This window comes from Lepidochelys kempii, chromosome 10 (assembly GCF_965140265.1).
Source record: "Lepidochelys kempii isolate rLepKem1 chromosome 10, rLepKem1.hap2, whole genome shotgun sequence".
Lineage (NCBI taxonomy): Eukaryota > Metazoa > Chordata > Testudines > Cheloniidae > Lepidochelys > Lepidochelys kempii.
In genome coordinates this window covers 28,645,890-28,670,107 of record NC_133265.1, presented here as the reverse complement: position 1 = coordinate 28,670,107, position 24,218 = coordinate 28,645,890, and the positions used below count along the sequence as shown (strand labels likewise).

At 42.7% G+C, this 24,218-nt stretch overlaps 1 protein-coding gene across 13 annotated transcripts in view; it reads left to right on the top strand.

The window, feature by feature from the left end:
- Positions 1 to 24,218, top strand: part of RBFOX1 (RNA binding fox-1 homolog 1) — a 2,436,731-nt gene that overhangs the window by 1,156,065 nt on the left and 1,256,448 nt on the right. The window lies entirely within an intron of this gene.

Sequence of the window (24,218 nt, the reverse complement as noted above, 5' to 3'; positions counted from 1 at the left end):
ACTCTCCTAAGTACCGAAGAAATTAAATGGTTTGACCAGTGTCACAGAGGGAATGTGTGACAGAGCTGGGAATTGAATCCACATCTTTGGAGTCCAAAGCCATTGCTTTAGCGACAAGGCCAAACTTTCTCTCATGTTTCTCTGTTTAAACAAAATAATAATTATTATTATTTATTTTGGCTGTTAACAAATGAAAACCAATATAGAATTTCACACACACTGCTGGCTGGTAACACATTGAACATTAAATGTCATCAGTAAAGTACTAGCAGCAGAGCTCAAAGCTAACTGAAGCTTAATTGTCCTCAAGCTGATCTCTTCTCATCTTTAACGGGTCTTGACTTGGCGTAGGGGTGAATGTTTCCCTTAGCAAAGATACAGTATTGTTTTTCAGGCACTGTATAACTTTTACTAATAGTTTATGAAAGTAAATGTCTTACTCTAAAACTAGTAGGACCCGCTACCATTATTCATGATGGACGTAGAAATCCAATTAATTTAAATGTTTTGTTTGCCTTAATTAATAACAATTTGGAACAGGTCAGTGTGTATTCAGGCCTGTGTTCTATGCACATTGTGGATTTCCTGCACATCCTACAAGCAATCAGTAAGCACAATGCCCTTTGGAAATTTATAGCAGTCCCATAAGATATGCCATAATTTATATAATTGACTTTACTTTATGCTTATGAAGCATGTGGGACAGTGGAGGTAAAAAGTTAAATGGGATGACAGTTTGCAAACACACATTCAGAGATGGTTGGATGGAAAACAGTTAGGAAATATCAATTTATATTAATATGAGATACAGAATGTTTCATTTCATACAATCTATATAACACCCTAACTGGCTCAAAGTTAATACAAAACATGTGAAACAATAAGTGAGGTTCTCTCTTGCTGAGAGAACTTGTGATGCCAGTGGGTTAAATTTACTTCAGTCTGTGTTCTGGATCACTTGCACATCTCAAAACTATTGACTCCCAACCTTTTCAGAAGTCCACCAGCAGCTATGTAAGCTACCTCTTACTCCTAGTGACAGCCATTCTGTTTTCATGATTCTGGATATTTTCACTAACTACATAAACCTGTATCCTTTACAGAATCAACAAGCATTTACATCTGCTAATGCATTAATAAAGGGATGTCTGTGGCCATGACCTACCTGAGTCATGACATAATCATAAAAGGCAATTTCAATGAGATTGATTAAAGAGTCCTGTTCTTCCCTGAGTATAAAGCAGGACACAAAGATCACTGTACCATCCCTTAACAGATGGTATGCTAACATGTTTTAACTGCACTCTCAAGGAGCAGTTGGCCAAATGCTTGTTAGATGAAGGAGATCTGAGACCAGCATGTTAGTTGGCTCCTATTAGCATATACTGTATTTCAACCTTGGACATATCCTCTTTGGTCTGGGTACCTAGAATCAAGGAGCCTTTTCTTCTCCTGCTTTTCTTCTCCTTCCCTGTTAAGATGATACTTGCTTTGCCAGGCCCCTGAGGAACAAAGCTTTACGAGCACATCTGCAGAAGAAGAAAAGTCAGTGTGAGAGAAACTTTTGATTTTCACCATATCACAAGTGGTGTCTCACATGGCTAAATGACCCAGTGAAATAAAAATAAAATAGATTGGCTATACTAGGAAAGGATTGGTTTGACATTCTCTCCAAATCATGCTCTGATCAAATTGCTGTGTACTACTGATTTTAGATCTGCACAGTCCACATGCTCTAATGCAAGCTGCTTCACTATACCAGGTTAAAGATTTTTTACTATCTTTTTTACAAGTGCTGTGGGTCAGGATGTGGCATGTAGGTCAACTGCTCAGCCACTCAGGTATCAAAACCAAACTATTCCTCCTGACCCCTGATAGGGGAGTCTTATCAAGAGAGCTTGCTGTCAAACTTTTATATTTTCTGGTCCCCTGAATTTTAGATTCCAGGCAGTAAAATCTGCTTTGTGTGAGGATCCTGTACATTTTGAGACAAACTGTCTTAACAGCCTTGCCACCAGTGATATAACAGGCAGCTGTAAAGAAACCACAGATTCCTGCAGAAGAGACAGTTGTTACAAATTCTGTGTAACAGTGAGGATGAGAAGCACCAAGAAAAATAATTGCTTAAATATAAATTAAACCTAAATAAAGATATGATTAATAGTCAGTTTCATAGGATTAGCTTGTTTTAAGGGAGAGATTCTCAAGGTGCAGGTTGTGTTTGTTTGAAATTTAGTTTATTCTTGCCCACTGATAATGTTGGATACTTTAAATTCTGCTCCTTAAATGAAGCAAGTTTTATAGAAGACTGATCAAATCTCTAATTATTGATGCTATCAAGAAAATAATATTCAAGGAGTGCACTTGGGAGAAAATTGACTTATAAGCAACCAGTCTGATTCAAGTAACGTAGTATGCATTTATTTTAATGACTAATAAAAAGATGCACTCTTTCCTGTCAGATATTGGCTATTAAACCATTATATAAAACCTTCATTTGCATAACTTGATTGATATTATTACTGATACAGCTTCACTTGGAGTTTATTTTGTACTACAGAGGTCAAAATAGACCAACAATAAACCTCTTAAGGAAGTTTATTTATTTTTTATGAGCAAATTGTTGAATCATTTACTCTACAGAAATGTCAAGAAACTTTCTATTTAATCTCATATACAGTTTGATGAAATATAGCAGTGCTTTATAAATTTGAGGGGTATGTATGTGTATAATCACTTATTACTAAGTGCCCTGATAGATACGGAGACTATATAAATATAATTGATATTGATTGAATTATTTCAAATTTTAGATGATATACATGTGAGAAATATTGTTTTAAATGGTCTATATTTGTTTGTAATTGCTATATCACTCAATAGCAATTAATGGTTTCTCTTTTGCAGTCCTTTGTCCTAAGTGGATGTTAGATGAGCCCTGTAGCCCTTAAGACCAGCTGAGCCTGTTTTTACTTAGCAGTAACACATGGAACCTCCAGGCCTGCATCCTGTAAAGCATTGGCGTAAGCAAGTTAGCGTAAGTGAAACATAGCCTATGATCTTTAGCACAGATGAAGTGACCCAACGGTCATCCTAGATTTTGGGGAACTTGGAAAAACCTGCATGAGAGAAAAGTTGGCATAAAATGAGACTAGGCAACCACAGGAATACTGAACTGATACTAAGCTTGGATATTTTAGGATAGGATTGCTGGTAGATGTCTAACCACAAATTTGCTTTAGCAATATGATAATGAGTCAATAGGGATTAATACGCTAGCCTATCAGGGAAAGGCATCCCAGTATTATGAGGGTGAGGAAGTTGGATATGGACGGAGGAGGCTGGGTGTTTGTATGAATATTCATGGTGAGTCCCAGGTCCTATATAAGCAAGAACCCAAATGAAAAAGCTAGCTACCCCTCCTCCCTTCAATATTTTAGAGTTATAATCAGGCATTGGGGATCTGGACCATCGGACCCATTTCACTTACCATAGACAGTGGTGATCCTTTGCCGCTTTGTCTCTTACCACCATATCTCCAAGAAAGGGGTGTGAGTATATAAGTCTATGAGCATATGCTATGCAAGGAATAAAACCTTTAAGATTTCTCCAACACTCTATTATTACTATTTGTTTGTGTGGTTTGGAGTTTTCTTGTCTCTATTAATTGTTTTAATAAAGGTGGTTGCAGTTGTGTTTTGCTCTCTGTGCAGGTGCCCTTGCCATACAAGATATTAAACTTCTCAATTTTGACTCTGTTGTGTCTGATCAGGAACAAGAACCTTGGGACACTCCTCTCATTAGTTGAATACCAACTAGCATTCATTATAGGATCTGGCTACAGCCCCTAGGTATTTTCTTACCCCCTTTCAGCCACTGATTACTATTCTCTTTATTAATGACCATTTAAGCCTCATGGAGGCATGGGTGTGAACAGCCTCTTTTGGGGCTATCATCCTAGTAATTCCATCCAGCAGGAGGTTGATTTCTAAGTGAGCAGTTTTCACCTTTCCCCTTGGAATCAAAGGATGTGTTCTCCATAATGAGCCTGAACTCCATCCAAAATGGCCCCTAAGCACAGGATACAGGATGGTGCTCTGACTTAAGTTTTTACCTAAGAAAGTCAAATTGCTCTAAGGTGCAACTTTTTACAAGTGTTCATCTGATCTCTTTTTCCCCTTTTCTGCTGCTGTTTGGCAGGAGGCCATTTTGTAAAAGGCTGGTTTAAACAGAGTACTAGTACATTGGTTTACATGGTGATCTTTGTGTCAATGGAGAAAGCTAGAAAAAATTACTTTTAATGTAGAGTGAGAATTTGGAGAATTTTACAGAAGCAGCTTAAATTAAAAAATAGATGACCTCAAAAGTGTAAGATTCGTGAGAGATTTTTAAATCTCCAGAATTTTCTTCTGTCTTTGATGTTAATGCAGTTTTTGAAATTTTCTTCTGTGTGTATTTCAGTTGGAAATTTAGGCTCGGAAATTTAGTCTCATAATTTCCTAAAATCAGTGTGAAGTGGGTGGACACATCTGCTAAACACCTTTGAAAAATCTCAGTCTTAGATTCTTTCATGAAAATTATCCCAATGTCTATAATTGTTTTCAGAGAAAAACATGTAGTGTAGGACTGACACAGCTAAAACATATGAATAACTTACTCATGTGAGTAGTTCTATCATCTTCAGTATGATGTCTGATGTGAGTAAAAACTACGATGTGCTTCAGTGTCTGCAGAATGTGTTCCTTAGTCATGCTTTATTTTGCTACATGACTACCCCAATAACAATCAGTGGGTTACTCACAGTAGTAAAGTTTTGTGCATGTATATTTGCAGGATTGGGACCTTACAGTACAAAGAGACACTAGGGCCTTGACTAAGCTCTGATAAAATCCTAGCAGGTGATCCCAAAACAATTGATTTTTTTCCAATCTCTTTATTTTAATTTTTCCCTAAGCCTAGGCAAGTATGTACAATAATCCTTGTGTAGGGTTTGTCTGTACTGAGTTTCTGTTTTCAAACTCCAATCATTTTTGCTTGGAAATTGAAGTGTAGTTAGAACTAACAATGGGGAAAGTGTATTTTTCCCCATACTCCCATAATTCAAAAACAGCTTTAAAGGGTTCAATCTTGTGTATTAAAAGAAAATAAAAACTACCAGCCTCTGGCAGAAACCAAGCATGGAAAATATGAGTCTAAAAGATGTACCGTATGTACTCGATCATAAGCCGGTTTGTTTATAAGTAAACCCCTCCCCCCAAGATGGAGAAGTAAAAATGGAAAATTTTTATGACCCATTCATAAACCGACCCTATAATTCAGGGGTCAGCAAACTTTGGCTCCCGGGCCATCAGAATAAGTGCTGGCAGGTCGAGATGGTTTGTTTACCTTGAGAGTCTGCAGGGACGGAGGTAAACCTAAGCCCTGGTCTACACTAGGACTTTAGGTCGAATTTAGCAGCGTTAAATCGATGTAAACCTGCACCCGTCCACACAATAAAGCCCTTTATTTTGACTTAAAGGGCTCTTAAAATCGATTTCCTTACTCCACCCCGACAAGTGGATTAGCGCTTAAATCGACGTTGCCGGCTCGAATTTGGGGTACTGTGGACACAATTCGATGGTATTGGCCTCTGGGAGCTATCCCAGAGTGCTCCATTATGACCGCTCTGGACAGCACTCTCAACTCAGATGCACTGGCCAGGTAGACAGGAAAAGAACCGCGAACTTTTGAATCTCATTTCCTGTTTGGCCAGCGTGGAAAGCTGCAGGTGACCATGCAGAGCTCATCAGCACAGGTGACCATGATGGAGTCCCAGAATCGCAAAAGAGCTCCAGCATGGACCGAACGGGAGGTACGGGATCTGATCGCTGTTTGGGGAGAGGAATCCGTGCTATCAGAACTCCGTTCCAGTTTTCGAAATGCCAAAACCTTTGTGAAAATCTCCCAGGGCATGAAGGACAGAGGCCATAACAGGGACCCGAAGCAGTGCCGCGTGAAACTGAAGGAGCTGAGGCAAGCCTACCAGAAAACCAGAGAGGCGAACAGCCGCTCTGGGTCAGAGCACCAAACATGCCGCTTCTATGATGAGCTGCATGCCATTTTAGGGGGTTCAGCCACCACTACCTCAGCCGTGTTGTTTGACTCCTTCAATGGAGATGGAGGCAATATGGAAGCAGGTTTTGGGGACGAAGAAGATGATGAGGAGGAGGAGGTTGTAGATAGCTCACAGCAAGCAAGCGGAGAAACCGGTTTTCCCGACAGCCAGGAACTGTTTCTCACCCTAGACCTGGAGCCAGTACCCCCCGGACCCACCCAAGGCTGTCTCCTGGACCCAGCAGGCGGAGAAGGGACCTCTGGTGAGTGTACCTTTTAAAATACTATATATGGTTTAAAAGCAAGCATGTGAAAGGATTACTTTGCCCTGGCATTTGCGGTTCTCCTAGATGTAGTCCTAAAGCCTTTGCAAAAGGTTTCTGGGGAGGGCAGCCTTATTGCGTCCTTCATGGTAGGGCACTTTACCACTCCAGGCCAGTAACACGTACTCGGGAATCATTGTAGAACAAAGCATTGCAGTGTATGTTTGCTGGCATTCAAACAACATCCATTCTTTATCTCTCTATGTTATCCTCAGGAGAGTGAGATATCATTCATGGTCACCTGGTTGAAATAGAGTGCTTTTCTTCAGGGGACACTCAGAGGAGCCCATTCCTGTTGGGCTGTTTGCCTGTGGCTAAACAGAAATGTTCCCCGCTGTTAGCCACAGGGAGGGGGGAAGGTTGAGGGGGTAGTCACGCGGTGAGAGGAGGCAAAATGCGACCTTGTAACGAAATGTGCTATGTATGTAATGTTAACAGCAAGGTTTACCCTGAAAGTGTGTAGCCACTGTTTTATAAAATGTGTCTTTTTAAATACCGCTGTCCCTTTTATTTTCTCCACCAGCTGCATGTGTTTCAATGATCACAGGATCTTCTCCTTCCCAGAGGCTAGTGAAGCTTAGAAAAAAAAAAAACGCACTCACGATGAAATGTTCTCCGAGCTCATGCTGTCCTCCCACACTGACAGAGCACAGACGAATGCATGGAGGCAAATAATGTCAGAGTGCAGGAAAGCACAAAATGACCGGGAGGAGAGGTGGCGGGCTGAAGAGAGTAAGTGGCGGGCTGAAGAGAGTAAGTGGCGGGCTGAAGACAGGGCTGAAGCTCAAATGTGGTGGCAGCATGATGAGAGGAGGCAGGATTCAATGCTGAGGCTGCTGGAAGATCAAACCAGTATGCTCCAGTGTATGGTTGAGCTGCAGCAAAGGCAGCTGGAGCACAGACTGCCACTGCAGCCCCTCTGTAACCAACCACCCTCCTCCCCAAGTTCCATAGCCTCCACACCCAGACGCCCAAGAACGCGGTGGGGGGGCCTCCGGCCAACCAGCCACTCCACCACAGAGGATTGCCCCAAAAAAAGAAGGCTGTCATTCAATAAATTTTAAAGTTGTAAACTTTTAAAGTGCTGTGCTTAAAGTGCTGTGTGGCATTTTCCTTCCCTCCTCCACCACCCCTCCTGGGCTACCTTGGTAGTCATCCCCCTATTTGTGTGATGAATGAATAAAGAATGCATGAATGTGAAGCAACAATGACTTTATTGCCTCCGCAAGCGGTGATTGAAGGGAGGAGGGGCGGGTGGTTAGCTTACAGGGAAGTAGAGTGAACCAAGGGGCGGGGGGTTTCATCAAGGAGAAACAAACAGAACTTTCACACCGTAGCCTGGCCAGTCATGAAACTGGTTTTCAAAGCTTCTCTGATGCGTACCGCGCCCTCCTGTGCTCTTCTAACTGCCCTGCTGTCTGGCTGCACGTAACCAGCATGGACCCCGCCTCAACCTCCCACCCCGCCATAAACGTCTCCCCCTTACTCTCACAGATATTGTGGAGCACACAGCAAGCAGTAATAACAGTGGGAATATTGGTTTCACTGAGGTCTAAGCGAGTCAGTAAACTGCGCCAGCGCGCCTTTAAACGTCCAAATGCACATTCTACCACCATTCTGCACTTGCTCAGCCTGTAGTTGAACAGCTCCTGACTACTGTCCAGGCTGCCTGTGTACGGCTTCATGAGCCATGGCATTAAGGGGTAGGCTGGGTCCCCAAGGATACATATAGGCATTTCAACATCCCCAACAGTTATTTTCTGGTCTGGGAAGAAAGTCCCTTCCTGCAGCTTTTGAAACAGACCAGAGTTCCTGAAGATGCGAGCATCATGCACCTTTCCCGGCCATCCCACTTTGATGTTGGTGAAATGTCCCTTGTGATCCACCAGAGCTTGCAGCACTATCGAAAAGTACCCCTTGCAGTTTATGTACTCGGCGGCTTGGTGCTCCGGTGCCAAGATAGGGATATGGGTTCCGTCTCTAGCCCCACCACAGTTAGGGAATCCCATTGCAGCAAAGCCATCCACTATGACCTGTACATTTCCCAGGGTCACTACCCTTGATATCAGAAGATCTTTGATTGTGTGGGCTACTTGCATCACAGCAGCCCCCACAGTAGATTTGCCCACTCCAAATTGATTCCCAACTGACGGGTAGCTGTCTGGCGTTGCAAGCTTCCACAGGGCTATTGCCACTAGCTTCTCAACTGTGAGGGCTGCTCTCATCTTGGTATTCATGCGCCTCAGGGCAGGGGAAAGCAAGTCACAAAGTTCCATGAAAGTGCCCTTACACATGCGAAAGTTTCGCAGCCACTGGGAATCGTCCCAGACCTGCAACACTATGCGGTCCCACCAGTCTGTGCTTGTTTCCCGAGCCCAGAATCGGCGTTCCACAGCATGACCCTGCCCCATTAGCACCATGATGCATGCATTGGCAGGGCCCATGCTTTCAGAGAAATCTGTGTCCATGTCCTGATCACTCACGTGACCGCGCTGACGTCGCCTCCTCGCCCGGTATCGCTTTGCCAGGTTCGGGTGCTGCATATACTGCTGGATAATGCGTGTGGTGTTTAATGTGCTCCTAATTGCCAAAGTGAGCTGAGCGGCCTCCATGCTTGCCTTGGTATGGCGTCCGCACAGAAAAAAGGCGCGGAACTATTGTCTGCCGTTGCTCTGACGGAGGGAGGGGCGACTGACGACACGGCTTACAGGGTTGGCTTCAGGGAGCTAAAATCAACAAAGGGGGTGTCTTTACATCAAGGAGTATTTCAGGCAGGACTTCACGGAGGGTTCCAATAAGAAATGGTGCACCTAAGTTATTGTTCCTATTGGAACAAGGAGGTTAGCCTGGCTTCTGATTGATACATGGCTAGATTTACCTCGCTGCACCTTCTCTGTGAGTGACTGCAGTGTGACCTAGAGGAATGAGTCCCCTAGACAGGGGAGGAGGCAAATGAGTACAAAACAAATCTTGTCTATTTCTTGTTTTGACCCACTCCATCTATCTTTTACATCTTTGGCTGGCAGCAGACGGTGCAGAAGGACTGCATGCCATCCACATCTCATGGCTGCTCGGCAGAAGATGGTACACTACGACTGCTAGCCATCCTCATCTCTTGCCTGCCTGGCAGAAGATGGTACAGTACCACTGCTAGCAGTCCGTATCGCCTGCCCGCTCACCATAAGACGGTTGAATAGGATTGACTGCAGGACTAAAGAGAATGACCTGGTCAAGACACTCCAAATTTAGTCCCTGCGCCCATGTCTGCCCAGGCACTCCCAGCCGACGTGGCCAGGAGCACCTCGGACATGACGATGACGGCTACCAGTCGTACTGTACCGTCTGCTGCCACAAGGCAAGGGGTTGCTGCTACTGTGTAGCAATGCCATACCACGTCTACTTAGAGCATTTTCTGTGGGGACACACACACTCGAATATATAAAACCGATTTCTAAAAAACCGACTTCTATAAATTCGACCTTATTCCGTAGTGTAGACATACCCTAAGTAAATGAAGTGTCCCGGCGCGCCAGCTGCTTACTCTGATGGGCTGGGACAGCAACTGGTGGGGAAATTTTTTGGGGGGGAGAAGCTGGAGGCGAGGGGAGTAACCCCGGTGACCACCCCCCCACATAACCGCACTCCTACTCTGGGACCCCTACACTCTCCCAATCCCATCCCTTTCCAGCTTATCTGGGCAGGGCCAGGGGAGGATGTCTCTGGCCTGGCTGGAGCTGCTCTGGCAGTCTGCGCAGCATGGCCGCAGCCTGCTCTGGCGGGCCAGACCAGGTGGCATGGCTGCAGCGTGTTCCAGCGGGCTGGGCCGGGTGGCATGGCTGCAGTATGCTCCGGCGGGCCGGGGAGCACGGCCACAGCCTTCTCTGGTGGGCTCTTCCCTTCTGGCTCTGCTGGCTGTGCTGCCTCTCCTTGCTCCCTCTGTTGGGGGGAGGGGCTGTGTCCCATCTCTCCCTCTCTATATCCGTTCATACCGCCTTCTCTGGTGCTTCCCTTTTTTACTAAAAAAATTCGGCTTATGAACTAGTATATACGGTTTGTTTCAGAAAGCAGTAAGCATGGGAAAACTAAGGATGATTATGGACATTGTAACTAGCATTGTTACTGGCAACTGCTGTGGTAGAAAACAAAATTTAAAATACTGTACCTTTTGATAAGATATCCTAAATACATTTCAGCTAGATTAAAATACCATTTCTCTGTTTGAGAGACAGGACATTTTTAGTTTCAGAAAGAATTTATAAGCCAAATGTTAAATATGTTTGTGCCTTAGGACTACTGCTTATTCATCTGAGCTTTGCTACCTAATCTTAGACATTTGTTTATGAATTCAGGGGTTTTTTTTAGCTATTTGTGTGGAAAATAATTTGTGGAAGTAAAGATAATTATATTGATAAGCAGAAAATAAGAAAATCTAAGGATGAAATTCAACATTTGTGATATTCACAAGTTTAGAAAATATTTGTATTGAATTATGATGGAAATGATTTTTTATTGCTTCAAACATTTTTGTTTGTGAAATAGCACAATATCTTTTTACTGTAAAGCTATTTCTGCAGCACTGAATTTGCTACTCATATTTTAGACTCATTTTTTTTTTAAATTAAACCATATGTGAATGCGTTACTAAAAATGTTTTGTTTAAAATAAATGTACAGCTCTGGAAGTTTCAAGTTAAGTTTGGAGCACTTTTATTTAAACTGCAAAACAAATTAGATGTTTTCAGACTATGAATGTGAAATGCTCATTTTCTTTACAATACTGAACATTGAAATATCTTTTCCCCTTTCACAGCATAAGCTGGCATCTTAAAATCTACTTTAAAGCACTGCCTGTTCTTGTTAAATCCATATTTTGTTTGTGTTATTGAACTGTAAGTTTCCAAGATTCAATCAGGCCGGTATTAGCATCTGGGGAAAAAAGAGAAACCTTTCTGAGTTCCTGTTGACTTGAAAAGCAGCTGTGTCCTGAAGTTCTATGAATATCTTAAAAAGAAAAGGAGTACTTGTGGCACCTTAGAGACTAACCAATTTATTTGAGCATGAGCTTTCGTGAGCTACAGCTCACTTCATCAGATGTTTACCGTGGAAACTGCAGCAGACTTTATATACACACAGAAATCATGAAACAATACCTCCTCCCACCCCACTGTCCTGCACTGCACTGCACTGCACTGCAGGACAGGACAGTGGGGTGGGAGGAGGTATTGTTTCATGATTTCTGTGTGTATATAAAGTCTGCTGCAGTTTCCACGGTAAACATCTGATGAAGTGAGCTGTAGCTCACGAAAGCTCATGCTCAAATAAATTGGTTAGTCTCTAAGGTGCCACAAGTACTCCTTTTCTTTTTGCGAATACAGACTAACACGGCTGTTCCTCTGAAACCTATGAATATCTTACAATCCCATCACAGTGTTCATATCTGCATGGCTCCTTCACTAAATATTCAGCAAATCTCATACATGCACAATCACTTGATATTCAAATATCTCCTTAAGTGACACTTGACTAATCATGTCAATGACTCCATCAGTGAGACATTTTTTATTATTTTGCAGTTCCTCTTAATAAATAAATATGCTGGGTGGGAAAACAGCCAAAGTTACTGTGGACTCTGTTATTTCATGTCACCAAAATGGTTTTGGATTTCAAAGCAAAAATAATATATAAAAATTAAACTGTGTGTGAATCAGGGGAATGTAAATAAAACATACTTTCTTATCTGCATTGATCCTGATAGAAATTCATTTTGACCTTTTAGGACTCAATGAGAGAATAAAATTTTGAGAACATCTTATAGTAGTAACAATTATTATAAATAATACAAAATAAAGTTAAACATTGACATACAAGGGTAAGTTTTATATAATTATGGTGTGGGTGTCTTTCGTTCCTTCCCCCCCGCCAACTCCCCCACTGCAGTGTAAATCAACTTAAACTGGGATTTTCTGTTAAAATTGCATATTTCTGCGGTTTCCTTGATATTAACAACTGCAACTGCCAACTTTATTCTCCTCTTATCTGTTTCATACTAAGTGGCATCACCGACCTGAGGGACAATAGAAAAGATAATGGTGAGGGCTTGATACTGGTCCAGGCTGATGAGAGAGGCCTTAAAAAGGAAGCATTAATGGTGTTTACAATTAGTTGAAGAAATTTTCCTGACATGCTTTCATTTTTTTCTTTATATAATTACCTAACAGAAACTTAAATGAAAGCACAATAACCACAAATCCTATCTTAACAAATTAAAGTGTATTGGATATGTCCACCAGGCTGTTTCAGATTAAATCAGAGACTCCAATGTGCATAGACTAAAATAACATTGATATAAATTTTGTCCAGTTGTAACTGAAATTCCTTCACTTTCCCAAGCTATACTGAGTGAAAAGTTCTCCATTGGAAAGGGCAGTCTTAAAGCAAAAAAGGACCATTCTTCCCAAATATATATGTGGTGGCAGTATTATCTCCTTACCTCAGTTCTAGAGTTTCCTTTGACACTTTTTTTTTTTTTTTTAATGTCTCAGCTTGCCCAGTATGTCTGGAGGGTGGGAACAAGAGAGAGAGAGATTTCCAGATAATTGAAATAATAGAATTGAATCCCTTCCCTTGAGGAATACCTGTCAATGTCCACAGGCAGTAGTTTATAGATAGGAGGCATGCACAAGGGATCTCTCTCAGCACAAGGGCAGTGGTCAAGGTTTGAGTGCAGAAAACATTTTGTGAGTAGCTGAGCTTAAGAAAAGTAAAGTGCTATTAGCCTGCAGCTACACATTCTGAACAAAGCAGCTAGACAAAACAGAGTCCAACAAATGTAACCTGTATCAACAAGTTTGTGTGATATATAAGGATTCTTTTTCTGTAAATTGAGGTCTGAAGAGTCCCAAAACATTGTAGAAGTTCATTTTGTTGTCCTACAAGCAATATATTTAGCAGATTCAACCAAAATGACAATTAGCTCAACAAGCAGTCAATGTGGCTGGGAGATCAGTCACTAATTCAGTAAGTGTTCATAAACAACATGTCAGCAATAGAGATGTCCCTCTGGCAAGTATTATGGCCACTTCATAAACTGGAAATTCAGAAAACTTCCATTTAATGTTCACTTATCCCTCGTCGTGTCATGAAAAGCTACGTGTAAGGTTTTTTTTATAAACTGGACCATTGGAGAACATCAGATGCGGCTGAACCTAAATGTTGAACCTAGGTTGACATGTGATAGCCTTGCATGTAATACAAACAATGTATTCTACCATATACATAGATATTTACTGGAATAATATTCTAAAAGGAAACGATTTTAAAGATCACCACTTAGCATCCAGGGCGCCCCCCCCCCCACAGCCTCAGCTCTGCTCTGGGCCCAGTGCTTGTCCTGTTCTGCCTACCCACCAGGTGCTCCTGCCAGGGAGCGGGGTAGGGCATGGGGCTTGGATTGCTAGTGGGGCAGGTGGACTGAAGCAAACCCCCGCACTCCCACCCCACTCCCCAGCAGGAGCTCCGGGTGGGCAGATCGGATGGGGCATGGGAGTGCCCATTTTTCCAGCGCCCCAGGTTGGGCCAGTGGGGCCCTAAATGCCACTGGGAAGAGTGTGAGTGAGTGGGTGGCCTAAAAAGGTAGGCCAGCCGCCTGGGTAGCCAGGCCTGGCATGGGGCGCTGGGACCTGGAAGGGAGCTGGGAGCTGCGTGTGCTGGAGAGCAGTGTCTCTTCCCGCAGCTGAGTGTGCGCCTGGGGGGCCCCGAGGCCCTGGGGAGCCTTTTAGCCCATGAAAGCTTATGCCCAAATAAATTTGTTAGTCTCTAAGGTGCCACAAGGACTCCTCGTTGTTCTGGCCAAAGTCCATCCATCGCCACCCTCGAGGCTGGCTGCAGAGGGTGGGGGGAGGCAGGCCCCCCATCCCTCCTGCCTTCCCAACCCCTCCGTAACTGCCTGCCGACCCAAAGTTGGGGACCACGCAACTATCCCACACTGGCTACGCCACTGCTATGGGGTACCTGCACTGGACATCCACCCCAAACTTACATAATGAGTTGCAACATAATAGCCTAACACCCTTCCCTACTCAAAGCCCTCCCTGAAAATCATGGTGGGGAAGGCGAAACCACCCCCCACACACTCCACCTGAACCAATCTAGCAATCTAAACATTCCATCACAACCCCCCGCCCCGAAAGGAATGGCTAGCGCAATACCCACAGCAGGTCCTGACCAAACCTGCTATTTTGCCACTTCAAGGAAAGGGAGAGTATATGCTGCTGCACTTCGTCTCGGGGAAAGGGGCTTCTCTCACTGTGCTTGCCCCTTTTGAACTCCCAGGCCCTTCCAGTCTCTGGGGATGAGTCATGTCGCCTCACTGACCCACTTCCCCTTTTGCAGCAGCAGCTGAGCCTCACTCCCCATCCTGGCCATAAGGCGCTACTCCCTCTCCCCCAGCAAGTTGGACAATCCCTCTCCCCTCCCACTTAAAGTTGCAGTGCAGTTACACTCCTGTTTCTTTGGTGAATCACCTGTGTTGCATGGTACCAGAAGCAGTGTTTTGATAAAAATGAATTAAAAGATGACAGTTCCTAGAAGCTCAATTATTCTCAAAACAATATTCAGTCCATTATTTTTTGCTGTTCTGGATCTGGCATATGGTAATATAAATAGTTTTATGACTTGGACATGCAGAAGGATTAGCTAAAATATTTCATCAGCCTAAGAATTTCTGTCTTCAGAAACTCTTCTAATTAATAGATTTTTTTAAAGGTCTTGTAAATTCTGAAGTGTTTGTTCAGTCTAAGACAAAGGGTAGCATCTATTTAATATCTGCAGGTAGATGGATTCACTTATCTAATAGATCTTTTAAATCTGTGACTGTAATCATGCTATTTTCTCTCAATATTTTGATGAAAGTGTTGAAGGTGGTTTGTGGATGTCAGTTATGTGGTATTTAAATTAGTATTGCCAGCTCTTGCAATTTTATTGTAAGCCTTGCATGATTTGGTGTTTTACTTAATTTTTTTAGCTCCTTTAGTCTGGTGATTATCTAAAAAATTCTGCTTTATTTTGGGGGAGGGATACATTTTAGCCATTATAGTTGTAGAGAAAAGCTTGAAAGCGTGAGCCAAGTGCACTCTAAAGATTAAAAAATAAGAAGGCAAATAAAAAGAATGCAAAATATATTATTACTTTTTAATCTCATGATAATTTGGTTGTCTGACTCATGAGACTTAAACATTTAGGGCTGGAAATATTGACGTTACCTATGTGCATTGTTGAATCAATGGAAATCTATATGTTCTCATTAACCAGTTGTTTGGATATTTCCCCATGAGATATGACAACCTTTTTCATTGTGAGCTGGGAAAACAAGAGAAACAAATTAAACGCTCATTCATTGGAGATGCTGTCTCTTCACAGCTCTAGCTGAGCTGCAGCCATCATGTAGTTAACCCCTTATCTGGGGAAATAAAAAATAATTTCCTTTCTCCTTTTCAGAAGGTTTACAATGCCAAAAAAAAAATGTGATGGGAGAGGGAAGAGAGGGGTAGTTATATTTTTAATTTAAAGATATTTTTGTAACTGAAAACTCTTAATGGATAACCAAGGCCAGAAACACCCTTATGGATAGGAAGCTCCCTTCATGCATTCCCTCCCTTTCTGCTGCTGCCCAAATTTGCCCTGGAAATAAGCAAGGAACAGGTGTTTTTAAGGTAGTGGTATCATAGAATCATAGAATATCAGGGTTGGAAGGGACCTCAAGAGGTCATCTAGTCCAACCCCCTGCTCAAAGCAGGACCAATCCCCAATTAAATCATCCCAGCCAGGGCTTTGTCAAGCCTGACCTTAAAAACTTCTAAGGAAGGAGATTCTACCACCTCCCTAGGTAACGCAGTCCAGTGTTTCACCACCCTCCTAGTGAAAAAGTTTTTCCTAATATCCAACCTAAACCTCCCCACTGCAACTTGAGACCATTACTCCTTGTCCTGTCCTCTTCTACCACTGAGAATAGTCTAGAACCATCCTCTCTGGAACCACCTCTCAGGTAGTTGAAAGCAGCTATCAAATCCCCCCTCATTCTTCTCTTCTGCAGACTAAACAATCCCAGTTCCCTCAGCCTCTCCTCATAAGTCATGTGTTCCAGACCCCTAATCATTTTTGTTGCCTTTCGCTGGATTCTTTCCAATTTATCCACATCCTTCTTGTAGCGTGGGGCCCAAAACTGGACACAGTACTCCAGATGAGGCCTCACCAATGTCGAATAGAGGGGGACGATCACGTCCCTCAATCTGCTCGCTATGCCCCTACTTATACATCCCAAAATGCCATTGGCCTTCTTGGCAACAAGGGCACACTGCTGACTCATATCCAGCTTCTTGTCCACTGTCACCCCTAGGTCCTTTTCCGCAGAACTGCTGCCTAGCCATTCGGTCCCTAGTCTGTAGCTGTGCATTGGGTTCTTCCGTCCTAAGTGCAGGACTCTGCACTTATCCATATTGAACCTCATCAGATTTCTTTTGTCCCAATTTGTCTAGGTCCCTCTGTATCCTATCCCTGCCCTCCAGCGTATCTACCACTCCTCCCAGTTTAGTATCATCTGCAAATTTGCTGAGAGTGCAATCCACACCATTCTCCAGATCATTTATGAAGATATTGAACAAAACCGGCCCGAGGACCGACCCCTGGGGCACTCCACTTGACACCGGCTGCCAACTAGACATGGAGCCATTGATCACTACCCGTTGAGCCCGACAATCTAGCCAACTTTCTACCCACCTTATAGTGCATTCATCCAGCCCATACTTCTTTAACTTGCTGACAAGAATACTGTGGGAGACCATGTCAAAAGCTTTGCTAAAGTCAAGAAACAATACATCCACTGCTTTCCCTTCATCCACAGAACCAGTAATCTCGTCATAGAAGGTGATTAGATTAGTCAGGCATGACCTTCCCTTGGTGAATCCATGCTGACTGTTCCTGATCACTTTCCTCTCATGTAAGTGCTTCAGGATTGATTATTTGAGGACCTGCTCCATGATTTTTCCTGGGACTGAGGTGAGGCTGACTGGCCTGCAGTTCCCAGGATCCTCCTTCTTCCCTTTTTTAAAGATTGGCACTACATTAGCCTTTTTCCAGTCATCCGGGACTTCCCCCGTTCGCCACGAGCTTTCAAAGATAATGGCCAATGGCTCTACAATCACAGCCGCCAATTCCTTTAGCACTCTCGGATGCAACTCGTCCGGCCCCATGGACTTGTGCACATCCAGCTTTTCTAAATAGTCCCTAACCACCTCTTTCTCCACAGAGGGCTGGCCATCTATTCCCCATGTTGTGATGCCCAGCGCAGAAGTCTGGGAGCTGACCTTGTTCGTGAAGACAGAGGCAAAAAAAGCATTGAGTACATTAGCTTTTTCCACATCCTCTGTCACTAGGTTGCCTCCCTCATTCATTAAGGGGCCCACACTTTCCTTGACTTTCTTCTTGTTGCCAACATACCTGAAGAAACCCTTCTTGTTACTCTTAACATCCCTCGCTAGCTGCAACTCCAGGTGTGATTTGGCCCTCCTGATTTCATTCCTACATGCCTGATCAATATTTTTATACTCTTCCTTGGTCATATGTCCAACCTTCCACTTCTTGTAAGCTTCTTTTTTATGTTTAAGATCCACTAGGATTTCACCGTTAAGCCAAGCTGGTCGCCTGCCATATTTACTATTCTTTCGACACATCAGTATAGTTTGTCCCTGTAACCTCAACAGGGATTCCTTGAAATACAGCCAGCTCTCCTGGACTCCTTTCCCCTTCATGTTAGTCCCCCAGGGGATCCTGGCCATCCGTTCCCTGAGGGAGTCGAAGTCTGCTTTCCTGAAGTCCAGGGTCCGTATCCTGCTGCTTACCTTTCTTCCCTGTGTCAGGATCCTGAACTCAACCAACTCATGGTCACTGCCTCCCAGATTCCCATCCACTTTTGCTTCCCCTACTAATTCTTCCCGGTTTGTGAGCAGCAGGTCAAGAAAAGCTCCCCCCCTAGTTGGCTACTCTAGCACTTGCACCAGGAAATTGTCCCCTACGCTTTCCAAAAACTTCCTGGATTGTCTATGCACTGCTGTATTGCTCTCCCAGCAGATATCAGGAAAATTAAAGTCACCCATGAGAACCAGGGCGTGCGATCTAGTAGCTTCTGCGAGCTGCCGGAAGAAAGCCTCATCCACCTCATCCCCCTGGTCCGGTGGTCTATAGCAGACTCCCACCACTACATCACTCTTGTTGCTCACACTTCTAAACTTAATCCAGAGACACTCTGGTTTTTCTGCAGTTTTGTACCGGAGCTCTGAGCAGTCATACTGCTCCCTTACATACAGTGCTACTCCCCCACCTTTTCTGCCCTTCCTGTCCTTCCTGAACAGTTTATAACCATCCATGACAGTACTCCAGTCATGTGAGTTATCCCACCAAGTCTCTGTTATTCCAATCACGTCATAATTCCTTGACATCACCAGGACCTCCAGTTCTCCCTGCTTGTTTCCAAGGCTTTGTGCATTCGTATATAAGCACTTGAGATAACCTGCTGATTGCCCCTCATTCTCAGTATGAGGCAGGAGCCCTCCCCTCACAGACATTCCTGCCTGTGCTTCCTCCCGGTATCCCACTTTCCCACTTACCTCAGGGCTTTGGTCTCCTTCCCCCGGTGAACCTAGTTTAAAGCCCTCCTCACTAGGTTAGCCAGCCTGCTCGCAAAGATGCTCTTCCCTCTCTTCGTAAGGTGGAGCCTGTCTCTGCCCAGTACTCCTCCTTCATTGAACACCATTCCATGGTCAAAGAATCCAAAGCCTTCTCTCCGACACCACCTGCGTAGCCATTCGTTGACTTCCATGATTCGACGGTCCCTACCCAGGCCTTTTCCTTCCACGGGGAGGATGGACGAGAACAACACTTGCGCCTCAAACTCCTTTATCCTTCTTCCCAGAGCCACGTAGTCCGCAGTGATCCGCTCAAGGTCATTCTTGGCAGTATCATTGGTGCCCATGTGGAGAAGCAGGAAGGGGTAGCGATCCGAGGGCTTGATGAGTCTCTGCAGTCGCTCCGTCACATCGCGAATCTTAGCCCCCGGCAAGCAGCAGACTTCTCGGTTTTCCCGGTCAGGGCGGCAGATAGATGACTCAGTCCCCCGGAGTAGAGAGTCCCCGACCACCACCACCACCCGCCTCCTTCTCTTTCGAGTGGTGGTCGTGGAACCCCCCATCTCAGGACAGTGCATCTCATAGTAGTGGAGGGCTGATCTGGACTCCAGACTTTTTCCTAATAGTAGAAGTTTATCTCCCAGTGGTCAGGAAGACCAGATATAATATTAAGAATTATCAGGTAAGTCTTCATTTTATTGAAGAGCTGTTGGTTTCACCATTCATAAAGAAATGCAAATCTCTTTTCTGGTTTATCTCTGATTATGATGGATTCCACTAGCACATAATTTTTGTTTACCTTATTAGTTTATTTCTCCAACACTCTGACTTTATAATAATTATAAACTGAGAGGTTCTCTGAATAATAAATAAGCCGTATCTATTAGCATATAAATCTGGATACGTTGAATTATCGTTCAAATATGCCACCCACTACTCTATTGAATATTTTGAATTGAGGGGCATTAAAAAGTAATGAATTAAGCTTCCACTGCTTTTCAGTCCCCTTGTCTAGCATCACTTCAAAAGTAAAACACTTAAAGAATCCAAGTGGTAGATCCAGAAGCCAGACAGCCATAATCAGAAACATGCCTAATTAAACTCTGTATATCATGAGTGTTATGCTCAGGCTGTATCTGTTCCTCAGTTGTAGCCTGAAATATTTTTTATAGTGCACGTTTATTGCCACTGTTACACAGATAAGCTTTGTGTGTAAATCAGCTTCCTATTGCTTATATTAAACTGGAAATGTCTCAGAGAGGCTGTAGAGATACTGACCCATTACTTAGGCTTCTCAGTTATACAATTCCATGCTGCTTGACTGAGGGTTTCTGCTTAGTACTGTGATACTAGCATTATTTCTCAGTCCTTTTTCATCAGTTGTTTACTGTCCATTAATATTTCCTATTCAGTATATCCAGTGGGTACACAATCATTGGGATTGCCTAGTTCTTCTGTTCTCTGCTTTGATGTTGACTTGCTGTGTAACACTGAGCTGTCTCTAGATTTCTCTTTGCCTCAATTTACTTACCTGTGAAAATAGAGATAATGCTGCTTACTCACCTTTGTAAAGTGATTTTGAAACTTAGGGGTGAAAAGTACTTATTCAAAAGCTTATTAATCATCATGTTAAATAGGGTTTGGCTTATGATGCTCCCTCTGGGTGTACCATTTACTGTTTCTACAGCTTTAGACAGTTTGTCCTCCGCTCTTGCTTAGAATATTTAGTTTCGCTAATGGCTCATAAATGCCTCTTTATAACCATCCTATATATTTTAATTAAAAGGTTTTATTTTCACAAAGTTAGAAAGCTTTCACAGTATCTTAAGAAAACCTCCAGCAAACTTAATTTATTCAGTCCCAAAACTTTTTAAAAAAATCTTTCAGATGCTACTTTTAATCCAATCTATTATTAAATCAAAAACAACCGAGGGCTTTATTGTATAAATTATTCCAGCTAGTAAGTTTACTAATTCAGTCATCATTCTTTCCATAGTTTTTCTTATGTTTAATTTTACAGAAACACATCTATAAAATATGATATGATTTCTCGGAATTTACCTATTGGTAAAAAAACTACTACTACTGTTGACATGAATTTGATGGGTTAGTTGTTATGACTCGCCAATGATCACATCCGACCAGAAGATTTATAGGTTCTTATCCAATTTAGACTGCAGAGTTTGAGAACTCTGAGAATTTTATATCAGGAGAGGATTCTCAGGGTGCTTGGCAAGAACACGTACACTGAGGACAATACCAAATTGATAAAACCTTTATTGAAATTAACATAAAAATAAGAAATGCAATGAAACTTATAACTGCAAAACAGTAAAAGAATTCCCAAACTTGTGGTGGTACCATTTCTATTATAAGTACCTGAACCTAGCCTACTCACACCCTTCCTTGAGGACCCGGTAATAGGAGGTGAAGGACCAGCCTCACTCCTGGCATGCCCAATTATGCGATGGTGCTGGCTTTCCCAATGGTTAGGAATGTTGAGCAGTTACACTATACTGCACAAGCTGAGCTGATAGCGTGATAGAAGATAGAATAGATAGATAGCGCTTAGAACTTAGAAGAGCTGAACTCCCAGAAGAGCCAAACTTTCAGAAGAGCCGAACCCTAAGAAATTTATGGGTACCCTTCTCCTACAGGTTAGTGGATTATGACTCTTAACTTTCTAAATATATTAATAAGGATTATCTAACTCCAAAACTGCCAACCTAGGCTCTCTTGATTACCTCCAAGTTGTGGTGTACCCTGCAGTTACCAACCGGTTGTAGATGCCGGATAAAACTGTGATGTGATGTGGATAGTTCCTCCCTTTGGTTCCCCAAAGTTCAGGGACCATTCTTATCTGTGCCAAAGGTTGCCAGCTTTTATGCTGACATATTCATGACTGATTATGCTTTTTGCTATATAGCAGATCTTACCGGATATTACAGGCCGGTAGGCTTCTTGCATTTCAGCAAAACGTATTATTAGGAAACACATGCCTCAACACATCCTAAATTCCAAGGAATTCATAGTGATAAAGTATCAGAATAAAATTGATTAATTTTAGAAAAAGAAACCTATTAATTGATACTGCTGGCTGGATTAGTAGGATATAATAGCTAGAAAAATAATCCTATGGGCTACACTCTATGACAAAAACAAACAAACAAACAACCCAACACCACACCAGCATATTTCCAAATCTAGCGAATAGTCACCTATTTTCATTAAAAAAAGAAAATGGCTGTAACAATATCTGTGTAGTCACCCCAGCTAATCAACCACTTAACTGAAGCTCCTTACAGCTTTAGTGCTAACAGTATCATGTTCCTTACATTAAAACAAAAAATGACATTCAGACAATGTGGATTGTCTTTTTCATACCCATAATTTCCTGATTATCTCTAATAAACTCTCTTAATAGTCTATAAAGTCTTTGCAGCAGTCATGAGTGCTGCTAACCTTTGCAAATTACTTTGTTAGTAGCTTGTACTTCCCTTCATTATGACTGATAAATAGTCTTTTTTTCCTCAAAAACTGTTGAGGATTCTCTTACCTATTTGAACTTGACATGTCATGCCTTTTATTTTTCTGTAATCTTACAGTAATGGTATTTTCATTGCTGAGATTCACCCACGAATTATTCTTGTAGGCTTTAAACATTATGTAGTAGTGCTTTCTCTTTGCATAATTATCAAAATATATACCATTCATTTTCATTCAGTTCCAGATTGTGCTCTGTGTGTGTCCTTCACATTTTTTTACTTTGAGTTTTCTACCCTGAAACTGGATTTTTAATTACTTTATCTGACTTCTCTAGAGAAATTATGTGTCTACCCAAAATAATTATTGCATTGATAATTCTTCCGGAAGATGTCTCTGTATCATGTCTAACTGGAATTTCAGCTATCAGAACATCACAGCCATTAGAACACATTTCCCCTTAGTGTTCTAATTCTCTGCCATATGCCTAGTTGTAGAGATGAACCTGTTCTGCAGGGTCTTTGAGTTTTCAGAGGATAGGAGTGCTGCATACAAAGTCCATGAAGGAATTACTGTCTCTGGGCCTAGTTTAGGTGAGGCGCTAAACTCAGTGGGATTTAAGAATGACAAGGTGGATGAGGTAACATCTTTTACCAGCTTCTTGGACCAACTTCTGTTGGAGAGAGAGACAGGCTTTCAAACTACATTCTTCCTCAGGTCTGGGAAAGGTACTCAAAGTATCGCAACTAAATACAGGAGATTTAAGGCAATGGTCAGCTTGCACAATAGGATGGGCTTGATTAAATCTTCCTACAAATTGTATGCTCCTGGCTAGGGGTGATGCAGCAGTCTAGGAACTCACTTTCCCCTCCTCTTCCCAGACACACATGATCCAATCTGTTGGTTTCTCCATGATGTGGATTTTTTCTTCTTCTTTTCACTTTATGTTGTGGATATAAACCATTTACTTTAGTTATGTCAACCCAGCACACGGTTAGAATCTGTGGCTTCCAGGGTCAGAATGCCCAAGAATTTGTCTGATATATTCTTCTGAATAGAACCTTCTATATTTTGAAGGTATCCTCTAATTGCTGGGTAATGACTTGAGAAACCATTTTAAATGTGGGAATGCCAAAGCAGGGATAAGAAGTACAGTACTTAATATTGTTACAAGTAAATTCTAAAATCATCCTAGCTGAAAGAAGCAAGCAGAGAATGGATCTCTTCTTTTTAGATTATTTCTTTTGTGCGCACTCAATTTCACAGTTTCTTCTGTAATGGTCAGTTAGGCCTCAGTCCTTGATTGTAACCTGTGCAAACAGACTGCAGTGGGGCTCAGTAAGGGCACAACACTCTGACTAAGCCCTGGTCTACGCTAGGACGTTAGGTCGAATTTAGCAGCGTTAAATAAATGTAAACCTGCACCCGTCCACACGATAAAGCCCTTTTTTTCGATTTAAAGGGCTCTTAAAATCAATTTCCTTACTCTACCCCTGACAAGTGGATTAGTGCTTAAATCGGCCTTGCCGGGTCGAATTTTGGGTACTGTGGACACAATTTGATGGTATTGGCCTCCGAGAGCTATCCCAGAGTGCTCCATTGTGACCGCTCTGGACAGCACTCTCAACTCAGATGCACTGGCC